Genomic DNA, 16,874 nt, shown 5'->3' with positions numbered 1-16,874 from the left:
CTGTAGATCTTCACGTCAGACACTTAAAGGAGCACCCTGAGTGGGATTCTACTCTGTAGTTCAGTGCATCAGGTGTTTGATGGGTCAGCCTCTCTATTGTTCAGCTGCTGATGCTGGCACCTGGGAAGAGAGAGGCTATGATGATGGCTTCACCCCCTAAGCGTGACTCAGCAGTATCACCTTGCTTCCATGGCTCCCCGGCTTTCCTCCCCAGGCATTTCCCACCAAGATCTCTTCCTTCACATCCTCTCAATCCGACTCTCTGCAGTCAACAGCAGCCCTCACCCTGGGACTGCTCCAAAATCCCTAAACTCCAGCTCCCAGCCTCTGCACCTTCCAGGAGACCAGTGTTCCTGTCCACGGTATGTATGGCTTTGGCAAGGACTGTCTGATTCTCATTCCATTTAGGCTGCCACAGACCAGCTGTTTCACTCTCAGCCTTAAGTGTTTCTCCTGTGACTCAATTGCCCCGCTGTGGGGATCAGACCCCTGATTCAATTCCCCCACCTGCTGAGGGCAGGTTCAGTCCTACTAACACTCTTGTTTTTCCCCCTAGTTCCTTCATCCTAACGAATTTTGCTTGGTTCTATATATTCTTTTCTGGTGGTCAGGTACTCCTGTCTCCTCTCAGCTGGTGTTCTGCATGCACTTCTGTGTCTCAAGGTGTATTCCTGATGTATCCATGCAGAGAGATGTACTCCATGTCCACCTATTGCTCCACCATCTTGTTCTCCTCCATATTTCTTCTTCAATTATAGTTTTCTCATGGTATATGTCCAGTATTGGGATTGTTTGGTCATATAATAGTTTTATTCCTAGTTTCATAAGTAACCTCTATACTGTCTTCCATAGTGGCTGTATCAATTTACATTCCCTCCAACAGTGCAAGAGGGTTCCCTTTCCTCCACACCCTCTCAAGCATTTATTGTTTGTAGATTTTTTGATGATGGCCATTCTGACCTGTGTGAAGAGATATCTCATTGTAGTTTTGAGTGGCATTTCTCTAATAACGAGCAATGTTGAGCATCTTTTCATGTGTTTATTAGCCATCTATATGTCTTCTTTGGAGAAATGTCTGCTTAGGTCTTTACTAAATTCACTGATTAGCTGTCTATCATATGACCAAATAATCCCACTACTGGACATATGCACTGTGAAAATTATAATTGGAAAAGATATATGTACTCCAGTGTTTTGACTTCCCTGGTGACTCAGCGGTAAAGAAGGAGTGGCTACCCACTCCAGTATTCTGGCCTGGAAAAATCCATGGGGTCACAAAGAGTCAGACATGACTGAGTGACTTTCACTTTCACTACAAACAGTGATAGCTTTATTTCTTCTTTTTCAATCTGGATTCCTTTTATTTCTTTTTCTTCTCTGATTGCCACAGTTTGGACTCCCAAAACTATGTTGAATGATAATGGCAAGAGTGGGCACCCTTGTCTTGTTCTTTGTCTTAGAGGAAATGCTTTCAGGTTTTCACCATTGTGAATGATGTTTGTTGTGGGTTTATCATATATGGCCTTTATTATGTTGAGGTAGGTTCCTCTTATGTTCATTTTTTGAAGAGTTTTTTTTTAAAATCATAACTGGGTGCTGAATTTTGTCTAAGCTTTTTCTACATCCATTGAGATTATCATATGGTTTTCATTTTTCAATTTGTTAATATGGTGTATCACATTGATTGATTTGAGTATATTGAAGAATCCTTGTATTCTTGGGATAAACTCAACTCAATTATGATGTATAATCTTTTATATTTGCTAGAGTTTTGTTGAGGATTTTTACATCTATGTTCATCACTGATATTGTCCTTTAAGTTTCTTTTTTTTGTGATATCTTTATATGGGTTTTGTATCAGGGTGATGGTGGCCTAGTAGAATGTGTTTGGAATTATTCCTTCCTCTGCAATTTTTGAAAAGAGTTTCAGAAGGATAGGCATTAGCTCTTCTCTAAATGTTTGATAGAATTCACCTGTGAAACCATCTGGCCCTGGGCTTTTGTTTTTTGTGATATTTTTGATCATGGTTTTGATTTCAGTGCTTGTGACTAGCTTGTTCATAATTTCTATTTCTTCCTGGTTCCTCTTGGAAGGTTGAACTTTTCTAAGAATCTTTCCATTTCTTCCAGGTTGTCCATTTTATTGGTATATAGTTGCTCATAGTATTCTCTTAGGATCCTATGTAATTCTGCATTATATGTTGTAACCTCTTCTTTTTCATTTCTAGTTTTGTTGATTTGATTATGTTACTTTTTTTATTCTTAATGAGTCTTGCTAATGGTTTGTTAATTTTGTTTCTCTTCTCTGAGAACCAGGTTTTTGTTTTATTAATATTTACTATTGTTTCCTTCATTTCTTTTTCATTTATTTCTGCTCTCATCTTCATGATTTCTTTCCTTCCATTAACCTTGGATTATTTTGTTCATCTTTTTTCTGTTGTTTTAGGTGTAAAGTTAGGTTGTCTATTCAATGTTTTTCTTGTTTGGTGAGATAGGATTGTATTGCTATAAACTTTCCTGTTAGAACTGCTTTTACTGCATCCCATAGATTTTGGCTTGCCATTTTTTCATTGTCAGTTGCTTCTAGGAATTTTTTGATTTCTCTTTTTATTTCATAAATAACCTGTTTGCTATTTAGAAATGTATTGCTTAATCTCCATTTATTTGTTTTTTTTTTTTTTTTTACAGTTTTTCCCCTTGTAACTGATATCTAGTCTCATAGTGTTGTTATCAGAAAAGATGCTTGATATGGTTTCAATTTTCTTAAATTTACTGAGGCTTGATATACGTGATCCAAGATATAGTCTTTCCTGGAAAATGTTCCTTGTGCACTTGAAAAATGTATATTCTTCTGCGTTTGCATTGAATGTCCTTAAGATGTCAATTAGGTCCATCTGGTCTAATGTGTCATTTAAGGCTTGTATTTCCTTTTTGTCTCTTTTGATTATCTGTCCATTGGTGTAAGTGGGGTGTTAAAGTCCCTTATTATTATTATTTTACTGTCAATTTCCCTTTTTATGTCTGTTAGTGTTTGCCTTATGAATTGAGGTACTCTGGTGCATAAATATTTACAATTGTTATGTCTTCTTGGATTGATCCCTTGATTGTTATGTAGTGTCCTTCCTTATAACTTATTATTTATTTTAAGGTCTATTTTGTCTCATATAAGAACTGCTGCTCCAGCTTTCTTTTGACTTCCATTTGCAAGGAATAAATTTTTCTGTCCTTTCACTTTCAATCTATATGCGTATCTAGGTCTGAAGTGGGTCTCCTGTAGACAGCATATATATGGGTCTTGTTTTTGTATCCATTCAGCCAGTCTTGTCTTTTGGTTGGAGCATTTAATCCACTTACATTTAAAGCAGTTATTGATATATATGTTCCTACTGGCATTTTCTTAATTGTTTTTGATTCGTTTTTGTAGGTCTTTTCCTTCTCTTGTGGTTCTTGTCTATAGAAGTCCCTTTAACATGTGTTGTAAAGTTGGTTTGGTGGTGCTAAATGGTTTTAACTTTTGCTTGTCTATAAAGCTTTTGATTTCTCCATAAATTTTGAGTGAAATTCTTACAGGGTAGAGTAATCTTTGTTGTAGATTTTTCCCTGTCAGTACTTTAAATATATCCTGCCATTCCCTTTTGGCCTGCAGAGTTTCTGCTGAAAGATCAGCTGTTAACTGTGTGGAGTTTCCCTGGTATGTTACTTGTTGCTTTTCCCTTGCTTTTTAAATATTCTTTCCTTGTGTTTAATCTTTGTTAATTTGATTAGTATATGTCTCAGCACGTTTCTCCTTGGGTTTATCCTGTATGGGACCCTCTGCACTTCTTGGACTCGATTGGCTTTCCTTTCCCATGTTAGGGAAGTTTTTGACTATAATCTTTTCAAAATATTTCTCAGACATTTTCTTTTTCCCTTCTTCTGGGACCCCTATTATTTGAATTTTGGTGCATTTAATATTGGCTTAGAGGTCCCTGAGACTGTCTCCAATTTGTTTCATTCTTTTTCCTTTATTCTGCTCTTCAGGAGTTTTTCCACCATTGAATCATCCAGCTCAGTATCCATGCTTGTGCCTCAGTTACTCTACTATTTATTCCTTCTAGAGTATTTTTAATTTCAGTAATTGTGTTTTTTGTCTCTGTTTTTTTCTTTATTTCTTCCTAGTCATTGTTAAATGTGTTAATTAATTCCTGCTTTTTCTCCATTCTATTTTTGAGGTTTTGGATCATCTTTACTATCATTACTTTGAATTCTGTTTCAGGTAGTTTGCCTATTTCCTCTTAGTTTATTTGGTCTTGTGAATTTTTACCTTGTTCTTTAATTTGCCTTATATTTCTCCATCTCTTCATTTTTTTTTCTAACTTACTGTCTTGTAGGCCTCCTTTTCCCAGGCTCTACGGTCCAATTACTTCTTCCTTTGGGTTTCTGCCCTCAGTGGGTAAGGTTTGTCCAGTGGCTTTTGCAGGCTTTATGTTGGGAGGGATTTGTGCCTCCATTCTGGTGGGAGGAGAAATTTTTTCCTCCTCAGATCCACAGGGCTGTGTGAGGTGATATGTTTTGGGATGTCTGTGGGTAGCCTGTCTGCTGATGATTGGGTTTGTGTTTTTGTCTTTCTTTTTTCAGTGAGGTGTCCTGCAATGGGTGCTGCTGGCATTTGGGTGATGCCATGTCTTGTATACAGGTGGAGGTCTTTGTGGTAGTTCTCACTAATTAATACTCCATGCAGTTAGGAGTTCTCTGGCAGTCTAGAGTCCTGGACTCAACACAACCAGTCCAAAGGCTCAGACCCAATCTCTGGCCAGGGGACAGAGGTTTCACAAGCCATTTGTTATGGCATTAAAGGGGATTAAAACAAACACAGAAAAACAAAAAACAAATGAACCCCAGACAAATGGTAAATACAAAATCAGACAAACAATAACAAAAACAAAGGAACACACATACATAAACATACACACACATACAAACAAGACCAAAACAGTCCAAATAAAGAAAGTACAAGAATGTAACAGACAAAGAAGACCAAAAATGATATTGACCAATTAAAAACAAAACTAACTAAAACACAAATTGGAAAACAAAACCAAAGCAGAGTGTCAACGTGGGAATAAAGGAAGGAAAACAAAGCAAACTAACAAACATGATGAAATAAAGAAATAAAAGGAAAAAAAGAAAAAATATGAAAGATGAACAGAAGTGTATAAAAAAGATTTATATATGTTAAAGAATAACTATAGCAGGGAAAGAGCAATAAGACAAACAAACAAACAAAAACCAAAAATAAAACCCAGAGAAGTAAAAAAAACAAAAAAACAAGAACAAAAACAAAACCAAGCCACAAACATCCAATTGTGAGGTAGAAATATATAAAGGAAATAAAAAGTGTGATTTTAAAAAAGTTCTCAAAAGCTTGAATAGAGTTAAGAGTAATAATAAAATCAACAACCACAGCAACATAGGAAAAAAAGAGAAAGAAAAAAATGCATAACTAACTGCAGAACAAATTAAAATATAAGAATAATAAAAATGTTTTTCTCAGGTCTCAGCTGTCACTGTCCTTTCACTCAGGGAAACTCCCTGGGAGGTGGAACTCCCACCTCCCTAGGAAGCTCTTCAATACTGGGCTGGTCTCTGGTCTTGCTGTGGGGATAGCTCAGACTTTAATCTGGCCCTATTCTTGTGTGTTCTTGCCTCCAGTGTCCACAGGCAACTGTTTTCTGTATATTAATTTTGTATCCTACAACTTTATTGAATGTTTTTATTAGTTCTAATAATATTTTCATGGTGTCTTTAGGATTCTCCATATGTAGTATCATTTCATCTGCAAAGAATGACAATTCTACTTTTTCATTTTCAATTTGACTCCATTTATTTCCTTTCCTTGTCTGACTGGTGTGGTTAGGACTTCCAATCTTATGTTGAATAAAAGTGAAGAAAGGGGGCATCTTTGTCTCATTTCTGACCTTAGAGGAAATACGTTCAGTGTTTAACCACTGAGTATGATGTTAGATGTGGGCTTGTCTTCCATGACCTTTATAATGCTGTGACATGTTCCCTCTATATTCATTGTGTTGAGAGATTTTTTTTTTTAATCATAAACATATGTCAACTTTTGTCAAATGTCTTTTGTATCTCTTTTGATCTGATCATATGATTTTTATCATTTTGTTAATATTTGTTTCATTTGTGGATGTTGAACCATCCTTGAATCTCTGGAAAAATTCCACTTGACTATTGTGTATGATTCTTTTATTGTGTTGTTGAAATTGGTCTGCCAGCATCTATTGGATAATTGAAAAATGAGAGAGTTTCAGAAAGACATCTACTTCTGCTTCATTTACTATGCCAAAGCCTTTGACTGTGTGGATCACAATAAAACTGTGGAAAATTCTGAAAGAGATGGGAATACCAGACCACCTGACCTGCCTCTTGAGAAATCTGGATGCAGGTCAGGAAGCAACAGTTAGAACTTGGACACGGAACAACAGACTGGTTCCAAATCAGGAAAGGAGTATGTCAAGGCTGTATATTGTCACCCTGCTTATTTAACTTACATGCAGAGTACATCATGAGAAATGCTGGGCTGGATGAAGCACAAGCTGGAATCAAGATTGCTGGGAGAACTATCAGTAACCTCAGATATGGAGATGACACCACCCTTATGGCAGAAAGTGAAGAGAAACTGCCGGGGTCCAGCCCCGGTGGATCCAGGGAATTCGAAGCGGGGACGGCGTCGGCGAGGATCAGGAAACAATTGCTTAATTAAACGTTAATTAAGGATATAAAGAGTAATAGAATGAGGATAGCTCAGTGAGGAAATTCAGTGGAGAAAAGAGGCTGAATAATTCAGCCAGAAGGTAAGAGAAAGAACAACATGGTGAGACCAAGTTTCGGTGAACAAGGCCCGCACTTTATTTTCCAAAGTAGTTTTTATACCTTAAGTTATGCATAGAGGATAATGGGGGAAGGGGTAGAGTCATGCAGTAAGCCAGGCTTTCTTCCTGCAAACTTATCATATGCAAAAGTTTAGGTGATTTGCATCATCTTCTGGCCCGGAGGCCTTTTTCTCTAAAGGTGATTATTCTAAAGTCAGGTGCCAGCCTCCAAAAGCATTAGATAAAGTTGCATTCCTACAGAGCAAAGGTGTGGTGGGCTATAACAAGAAAAAGAATTAACTCAAGGGTCCCAGGTTACAAACATTAAAGCTACTACTTACACCAATTATATTAATCAATACACTGCCAGGGACACAGCAGGTAAGGGATATGGAGACTTAGCAGCAAATATTGGCCCAACAAGTGAAAATCCCTTCACCAATACAATTTCTAATCAATCTTTTGACTGCTCAAAGGAATCTGTATTTAGACAGTTTAGAACATCTCATGCCTCTCACAGTTTGGAGGCTCTGAGCAATCACATGTGGCGGAAAAACCTATTCAGGCAGGCTAGAGGACTTCAAAGGAGTTTGTAGGTTGAAACACTGTCACACCCAGGAATTATTAACTGGAGCTGTAAGCTAACTCTTTTTTCAGAGAGGTAGTGGGGGACAGCCCCCCGTAAAGTCAGAGGTGTAGGTGAAAGCACAAAGCAGAAAGTAGGCAGACTCTGGTTTGGGGGGTAGATTGCTCGAGAATTTCCAGGGAGACTCCTGAGGCTTGATCCCGCCTTTGCGTATGCCAAGCCTCCTTCCTCATGACCTTTGCCAGGGGCGGAGCTCGCTCCCCGCAAAAAACTAAAGAGCCTCTTGATGAAAGTGAAAGAGGAGAGTGAAAAAGTTGGCTTAAAACTCAACGTTCAAAAAACTAAGATCATGGCATCTGGTCCCATCACTTAATGGCAAATAGATGGGGAAACAATGGAAACTGTCAGACTTTGTTTTTTTGGGGCTCCAAAATCACTCCAGATGGTGACTGAGCCATGAAATTAAAAGACACTCACTCCTTGGAAGAAAAGTTACGACCAACCTAGACAGCATATTCGGAGAAGGCGATGGCACCCCACTCCAATACTCTTGCCTGGAAAATCCCATGGACAGAGGAGCCTGGTAGGCTGCCATCCATCTATGGGGTCGCACAGAGTCAGACACGACCGAAGCGACTTAGCAGCAGCAGCTGCTGCAGCAGACAGCATATTAAAAAGCAGAGACATTACTTTGTGAACAAAGGTCCATCTAGTCTAAGCTATGGTTTTTCCAGTAGTCATATATGGATGTAAGAGATGGAGTATAAAGAAAGCTGAATGCCGAAGAATTGGTGCTTTTGAATTGTGGTGTTGGAGAAGACCCTTGAGAGCCCCTTGAACAGTAAGGAGATCCAGCCAGTTAATCCTAAAGGAAATCAGTCCTGAATATTCATTGGAAGGACTGATGATGAAGTTCCAATACTTTGGTCCCCTGATGTGACTTTACCCTGACTCATGGGTAAAGACCCTCATGCTGGGAAAGATTGAATGTGGGAGGAGAAGTGGATGACAGAGGATGAGATGGTTGGATGGCATCACCGACTCAATGGACATGAGATTGAGTAAACTCCAGGAGTTGGTGATGGACAGGGAAGCCTGGTGTGCTGCAGTCCATGGGGTCACAAAGAGTTGGACATGAATGACTGACCAAACTGAACTTGGCATTGGCAAATTCATTGGCAAATTCATTGGCAAATATTTTGTTGAGGATTATTCTATGCAAATCAGGAATGTTTCATGTAACTATTTTTTCTTTGTATCCTTGACTAATTTTGAGATTAGTTAATGCTGGTTTCATAAAATGTATTTATATGTATGCTCTTCCCCCAATCTTCTGTATTTTGTAAGAATTTGAGAAGTATTTATTCTTGAAATGTTTGATAGGATTCACAATTGAAACCATCTTATCCTGGGCTTTTATTTATTTATTAAAAATATTTATTAATTTATTTGGCTGCACCTAGTCTTAGTTGTTACACGTGGGACCTTTGATTTTCATTGGAGCATGTGGGTTCTTTAGTTGTAGCATCTCAACTCTTAATACAGTATGTAGGATCTATTCCCCTGACCATAGATCAAACCTGGCCTCCTGCTTTGTGTGTGAGAAGGCTTAGCCACTGGATGACCAGGGATGTTTCCTCTGGGCTTTTATTTTTTTGGAGGTTTTTGATCACTGGTTTGATCTTTCTGCTAGTGGCTGGTCTATTTAAAGTTTTTGTTTCTTTCTCATTTAGTCTTGGTAGGCTATATATTTCTATCAGTTTCTTATAAGTTGTCCAATTTTGTGGTAGACTCTTATTATGCTTTGTATTTCTGTGGTATCAATTGTAACATCTCTATAATTTCTGATTTTATTTATATGAGACTTGATTTTTTTCTTGGTTAGTGCAGCTGAAGTTTTGTCAACTTTGTTTATCTTTTCAAGGAAACAAATCTCAATTTTACTGATTTTTTTCTATTGTCTTTTTGGTCTCTATTTCACTTATTTTCACTCTGACATTTTGTCATTTCCTTCCTTCTACTGACTTTGGGCTTCATTTTTTTCTTTCAATTTTTCTAGTTCCTTAAAATGTAAATTTGGGCTTCCCTCGTGGCTCAGATGACAAGGAATCCACCTGCAGTGTGGGATATCTGGGTTTGATCTCTGGGTTGGAAAGATCCCCTGGAGGAGGGCATGGCAACCCACTCCAGTATTCTTGCCTGGAGAATCCCATGGACAGAGGAGCCTGGCGGTCTACAGTCCATGGGGTTGTGAAGAGTTGGACATGACTGAGCGACTAAACACAGCACACAAGCACAGCAAACTGTAAAGTTAGGTTGTTTATTTGAGCTTTTTATTGTTTTATGATGTAGGCATTTATCTCTATGAACTTCCCTCTAATAACTCTTTTTGCTGTAGCTCATATGCTTTGGTAAGTTGTATTTCCATTTTCATTGACTCAAGGTTGTTGTTTTTTTTTTTAATTTCTCTATTGATTTTTCTTTGACCCATTAGCTTTGCAGTAACATGTTTCAGATCAGGTCAGATCAGTCACTCAGTCGTGTCCCACTCTTTGCGACCCCATGAATCGCAGCACGCCAAGCCTCCCTGTCCATCACCAACTCTAGGAGTTCACTCAGACTCAAGTCCATCAAGTCAGTGATGCCATCCAGCCATCTCATCCTCTGTCTTCCCCTTCTCCTCCTGCCCCCAATCCCTCCCAGCATCAGAGTCTTTTCCAATAAGTCAACTCTTCGCATGAGGTGGCCAAAGTACTGGAGTTTCAGCTTTAGCATCATTCCTTCCAAAGAAATCCCAGAGCTGATCTCCTTCAGAATGGACTGGTTGGATCTCCTTGCAGTCCAAGGGACTCTCAAGAGTCTTCTCCAACACCACAGTTCAAAAGCATCAATTCTTCGGGGCTCAGCCTTCTTCACAGTCCAACTCTCACATCCATACATGACCACAGGAAAAACCATAGCCTTGACTAGACGAAACTTTGTTGGCAAAGTAATATCTCTGCTTTCCAATATGCTATCTAGGTTGGTCATAATTTTCTTCCAAGGAGTAAGTGTCTTTTAATTTCATGGCTGTAGTCACCATCTGCAGTGATTTTGGAGCCCAGAAAAATAAAGTCTGACACTGTTTCCACTGTTTCCCCATCTATTTCCCATGAAGTGATGGGACCAGATGCCATGATCTTCGTTTTCTGAATGTTGAGCTTTAAGCCAACTTTTTCACTCTCCACTTTCACTTTCATCAAGAGGCTTTGAGTTCCTCTTCACTTTATGCCATAAGGGTGGTGTCATCTGCATATCTGAGGCTATTGATATTTCTCCCGGCAATCTTGATTCCAGCTTGTGCTTCTTCCAGTCCAGCGTTTCTCATGATGTATTCTGCATATAAGTTAAATAAACAGGGTGACAATATACAGACTTGATGTACTCCTTTTCCTATTTGGAACCAGTCTGTTGTTCCATGTCCAGTTCTAACTGTTGCTTCCTGACCTGCATACAAATTTCTCAAGAGGCAGATCAAGTGGTCTGGTATTCCCATCTCTTTCAGAATTTTCCACAGTTTATTGTGATCCACACAGTCAAAGGCTTTGGCATAGTCAATAAAGCAGAAATAGATGTTTTTCTGGAACTCTCTTGCTTTTTCCATGATCCAGCGGATGTTGGCAATTTGATCTCTGGTTCCTCTGCCTTTTCTAAAACCAGCTTGAACATCAGGAAGTTCACGGTTCACATATTGCTGAAGCCTGGCTTGGAGAATTTTGAATATTACTTTACTAGCCTGTGAGATGAGTGCAATTCTGCGGTAGTTTGAGCATTCTTTGGCTTTGCCTTTCTTTGGAATTGGGATGAAAACTGACCTTTCCAGTCCTGTGGCCACTGCTGAGTTTTCCAAATTTGCTGGCTTATTGGGTGCAGCACTTTCACAGCATCATCTTTCAGGATTTGGAATAGCTCAACTGGAATTCTATCACCTCCACTAGCTTTGTTTGTAGTGATGCTTTCTAAGGCCCACTTGACTTCACATTCCAGGATGTGTGGCTCTAGGTCAGTGATCACACCATCGTGATTATCTGGGTCGTGAAGATCTTTTTTGTACAGTTCTTCTGTGTATTCTTGCCACCTCTTCTTAATATCTTCTGCTTCTGTTAGGTCCATACCATTTCTGTCCTTTATCAAGCCCATCTTTGCATGAAATATTCCTTTGGTATCTCTGATTTTCTTGAAGAGATCTCTAGTCTTTCCCGTTCTGTTGTTTTCCTCTATTTCTTTGCATTGATTGCTGAAGAAGGCTTTCTTATCTCTTCTTGCTATTCTTTGGATCTCTGCATTCAGATGTTTATATCTTTCCTTTTCTCCTTTGCTTTTCACTTCTCTTGTTTTCACAGCTATTTGTAAGTCCTCCCCAGACAGCCATTTTGCTTTTTTGCATTTCTTTTCCATGGGGACGGTCTTGATCCCTGTCTCCTGTACAATGTCATGAACCTCATTCCATAGTTCATCAGGCACTCTATCTATCAGATCTAGGCCCTTAAATCTATTTCTCACTTTCACTGTATAATCATAAGAGATTTGATTTAGGTCATACCTGAATGGTCTAGTGGTTTTCCCTACTTTCTTCAATTTAAGTCTGAATTTGGCAATAAAGAGTTCATGATCTGAGGCACAGTCAGCTCCTGGTCTTGTTTTTGTTGACTGTATAGAGCTTCTCCATCTTTGGCTGCAAAGAATATAATCAATCTGATTTTGGTGTTGACCATCTGGTGATGTCCATGTATAGAGTCTTCTCTTGTGTTGTTGGAAGAGGGTGTTTGTTATGACCAGTGCATGTTCTTGGCAAAACTCTATTAGTCTTTGCCCTGCTTCCTTCCATATTCCAAGGCCAAATTTGCCTGTTACTCCAGGTGTTTCTTGACTTCCTACTTTTGCATTCCAGTCCCCTATAATGAAAAGGACATCTTTTTTGGGTGTTAGTTCTGAAAGATCTTGTAGGTCTTCATAGAACCGTTCAACTTCAGCTTCTTCAGTGTTACTAGTTGGGGCATAGACTTGGATTACTGTGATATTGAATGGTTTGCCTTGGAAACGAACAGAGATCATTCTGTCATTTTTGAGATTGCATCCAAGTACTGCATTTCGAACTCTTTTGTTGACCATGATGGTACTCCATTTCTTCTGAGGGATTCCTGCCTGCGGTAGTAGATATAATGGCCATCTGAGTTAAATTCACCCATTCCAGTCCATTTCAGTTCACTGATTCCTAGAATGTCGACATTCACTCTTGCCATCTCTTGTTTGACCATTTCCAATTTGCCTTGATTCATGGACCTGACATTCCAGGTTCCTATGCAATATTGTTCTTTACAGCATCGGACCTTGCTTCTATCAGCAGTCACATCCACAGCTGGGTATTCTTTTTGCTTTGGCTCCATCCCTTCATTCTTTCTGGAGTTATTTCTCTACTGATCTCCAGTAGCATATTGGGCCCCTACTGACTTGGGATGTTTCTCTTTCAGTATCCTATCATTTTGCCTTTTCATACTGTTCATGGGATTCTCAAGGCAAGAATACTGAAGTGGTTTGCATTCCCTTCTCCAGTGGACCACATTCTGTCAGATCTCTCCACCATGACCCGCCCATCTTGGGTTGCCCCACGGGCATGGCTTAGTTTCATTGAGTTAGACAAGGCTGTGGTCCTAGTGTGATTAGATTGACTAGTTTTCTGTGAGTATGATTTCAGTGTGTTTGCCCTCTGATGCCCTCTCACAACACCTACTGTCTTACTTGCGTTTCTCTTACCTTGGGCGTGCGGTATCTCTTCACGGCTGCTCCAGCTAAGCGCAGCCATTGCTCCTTACCTTGGACGAGGGGTATCTCCTCACCGCCGCCCTTCCTGACTTTCAACATGGGATAGTTCCTCAAGGCCCTCCTGGGCCCGCGCAGCCAGGGCTCCCTGGATGTGGGATTGGTCCTCCCGGCCACTGCCCCTGGCCTCGGGATGGGGGTGTGGGGTAGCTCCTCCCGCCCTCCACTTATTTGTGCATTTTCCAGTTTTTTTCTTTTAAATGATTTATAATTTATAATGATTTATAATTTGGACTACTGTAGTCCAAAAAGATGATTGATACGACTTCAACTTTCTTAATTTAAAGACCTGTTTTGTGCCCTAACATATGATATAACCTGGAGAATAGTCCACGTGTGCTTGAGAAGAATGCGTCTTCTGTTTCTTTTGGATGGAATGTTGTGTATACATTTGTTAAGTTCATCTGGTCTAACTGTCATTTAACGTCAAGGTTTCTTTAATGATTTTTTTCTGTCTGAATGATTCATCCATTAATAAAAGTGGGATATTAAAATCCCCTACTGTTATATATTGTTTTTCGTTCTCTCTTTAGGTTGATCAGTATTTTTTATATATAGGTTCTCCTATGTTGGGTACATAAGTATCTAAAATTATCATAGGCATACCTTGGAAATATTGTGAGCTTGGGTTCAGACCACTTCAATAAAATAGATATTGCAATAAAGTGAGTCACATGAACTTTTTGGTTTTCCAGTGTGTATAAATGGTGTGTTTACCCTACACTATAGCACTATAGTCTGTTGTGTGCAACAGCATTATAGCTAGGAAAAATAATGCATTTTAAAAATTTGCTAAAAATACTGACCATTATCTGACATTGCAAGTTTGCCACAAATCTTTGATTTGTAAAAAATACAGTATCTGCAAAACACAATAAAGCAAAAGGCAATAAAATGAGCTATGACTGTGTATCCTGTTGGATTGACTCCTTTAACATTATCTAATGACCTAATTTGTCTCTTCTTGTACTGCAAGGAGATTAAACCAGTCAATCTTAAAGGAAGTCAACCACGAATATTCATTGGAAAGACTGTTGCTGATGTTGAAGCTCCAATACTTTGGCTACCTGATGTGAAGAGCTGACTTACTGGAAAAGACTCGATGCTGGGAAAGACTGAAGGCAGGAGGAGAAGAGGGAGACAGAAGATGAGATGGTTGGATAGCATTACTGAATCAAAGGACATGAACTTGAGCAAACTCTCGGATATAGTGGAGGACAGAGTAGCCTGGAATGCTGCAGTCTATGAGGTCACAAAGAGTCAGACACGACTTAGTGACTGAACAACAACAACAATTTCTCTCTTATTGCAGTCTTTGTTGTAAAGTCTACTTTGTTTGATATAAATATAGCTATTCCAGCTTTCTTTTGGTTTCCATTTAAATGGAACTCCTTTTTAAGTCCTTTAACTTTCATTTCTGTATGTGTCCTTACATCTGAAGTAAGTCTGTTGTAGGCAATATGTGTATGGGTCTTGTTTTTTAACCCATTTAGCCACTCCATGTTTTTTGATTGGATAATTTAGTACATTTACATTTAAGATAAATTTTGAGAGGTATGCACTTTTTGCCATTTTGTTAATATTTTTCTGGTTGTTTTTGCAGTTCTTCTCTGTTCTTTTCTATTTCTCTTTTCCTTGTGGTTTAGTGGGTTTTCTTTAATGTTGTATTTAGATTTCTTTTATCTTTTGTGTACATATTACAGGTTTTTGGTTACTATGAGGTTCATATATCACAATCTGTATATAAAGCAGATTAATTCAAGTTAATATTGCTTAAATTTAAATGCAGTCTAAAAGCACTATATTTTAACTTATCCTTAATATTTATTCTAATATTCTTAATACTTATTTTTATTACTTTTGACATGTTATTTTACCTCTTTTTATTTTGGGTATCCTTCAATTACTTATTGTACTTTTAGCTGATTTTACTACTTTTGTGTTTCAACCTTCACGCTAGCTTCATAAGTGGCTTCATTATATATTGTTTTTTACCAATAAGAGTCTTCTTTCATATGTTTTCTTATTTCTATTTTAACTCATATTCTGCTTAAATAAGTCCCTTTATCATTTCTTATAAGGCTGCTTAGTGATGACGAACTCCTTTAGTTTGCTTGTCTAGTAAACAATTTCTCCTGTAATTCTGAATGATAACCTTGTAGGATAGAGTAGTTTTGGTGTAAATTTTGTCCTTTGAGCACTTTGAATATATCATGCCACTTCCTTCTGGCCTGCAAAGTTTCTGCTGAACATTCACTATAATCTTAACATATATGTAGCTGATTGTTTTATGTTTGTTGCTTTAAAAGTTCTCTTTTATCTTCAACTTTTGACATTTTAATTGTAATATGTCTTGGTGTGGATTTCTTTGGGTTCATTTTGATTGGGAGTCACCATATTTGGATGTCTGTTTCTTTCCTTAGGATAGGGAAGTTTTCAGCCATTATTTCTTCAAATAAGTTTTTTTTTTAATTTATTTATTTTAATTGGAGGCTAATTACTTTACAATATTGTAGTGGTTTTTGCCATACATTGACATGAATCAGCCATGGGTGTACATGTGTTCCCAATCTTGAACCCCCTTCCCACCTCCCTCCCCATCCCATCCCTCTGGGTCATCCCAGTGCACCAGCTCAGAGCACCCTGTCTCATGCATTGAACCTGGGCTGGCGATCTGTTTCACATATGATAATATCGATGTTTCAATGCTATTCTCTCAAATCATCCCACCCTCGCCCTCTCCCACAGAGTCCAATAGACTGTTCTATACATCGGTGTCTCTTTTGCTATCTTGCATATAGGGTCATCATTACCATCTTTCTAAATTCCATATATATGCATTAATATACTGTATTGGTGTTTTTCTTTCTGACTTACTTCGCTCTGTATGATAGGCTCCAGTTTCATCCACCTCATTAGAACTTATTCAAATGTATTCTTTTTAATGGCTTAGTAATACTCCATTGTGTATATGTACCACAGCTTTCTTATCTATTCGTTTGCTGATGGACATAGAGGTTGTTTCCATGTCCTGGCTATTATAAACAGTGCTGTGATGAACATTGGGGTACACGTGTCTCTTTCAATTCTTGTTTCCTCGGTGTGTATGCCCAGCAGTGGGATTCCTGGGTCATATGGCAGTTCTATTTCCAGTTTTTTAAGGAATCTCCACACTGTTCTCCATAGTGGCTGTACTAGTTTGCATTCCCACCAACAGTGTAAAAGGGTTCCCTTTTCTCCACATCCTCTCCAGCATTTATTGCTTGTAGACTTTTGGATCGCAGCCATTCTGAGTGGCTTGAAATGGTACCTCATTGTGGTTTTGATTTGCATTTCTCTGATAATGATTGATGTTGAGCATCTTTTCAAGTGTTTGTTAGCCATCTGTATGTCTTCTTTGGAGAAATGTCTGTTTAGTTCTTTGGCCCAATTTTTGCTTGGGTCATTTATTTTTCTGGAATTGAGCTGCAGGAGTTGCTTGTATGTTTTTAAGATTGATTCTTTGTCAGTTGCTTCATTTGCCATTATTTTCTCCCATTCTGAAGGCTGTCTTTTCACTT

The sequence above is a fragment of the Bos mutus genome, chromosome X (genome assembly GCF_027580195.1).
Source record: "Bos mutus isolate GX-2022 chromosome X, NWIPB_WYAK_1.1, whole genome shotgun sequence".
Classification (NCBI taxonomy): domain Eukaryota; kingdom Metazoa; phylum Chordata; class Mammalia; order Artiodactyla; family Bovidae; genus Bos; species Bos mutus.
The sequence above is the reverse complement of the archived record's forward strand: the minus strand, read 5'-3'. Positions refer to the sequence as shown.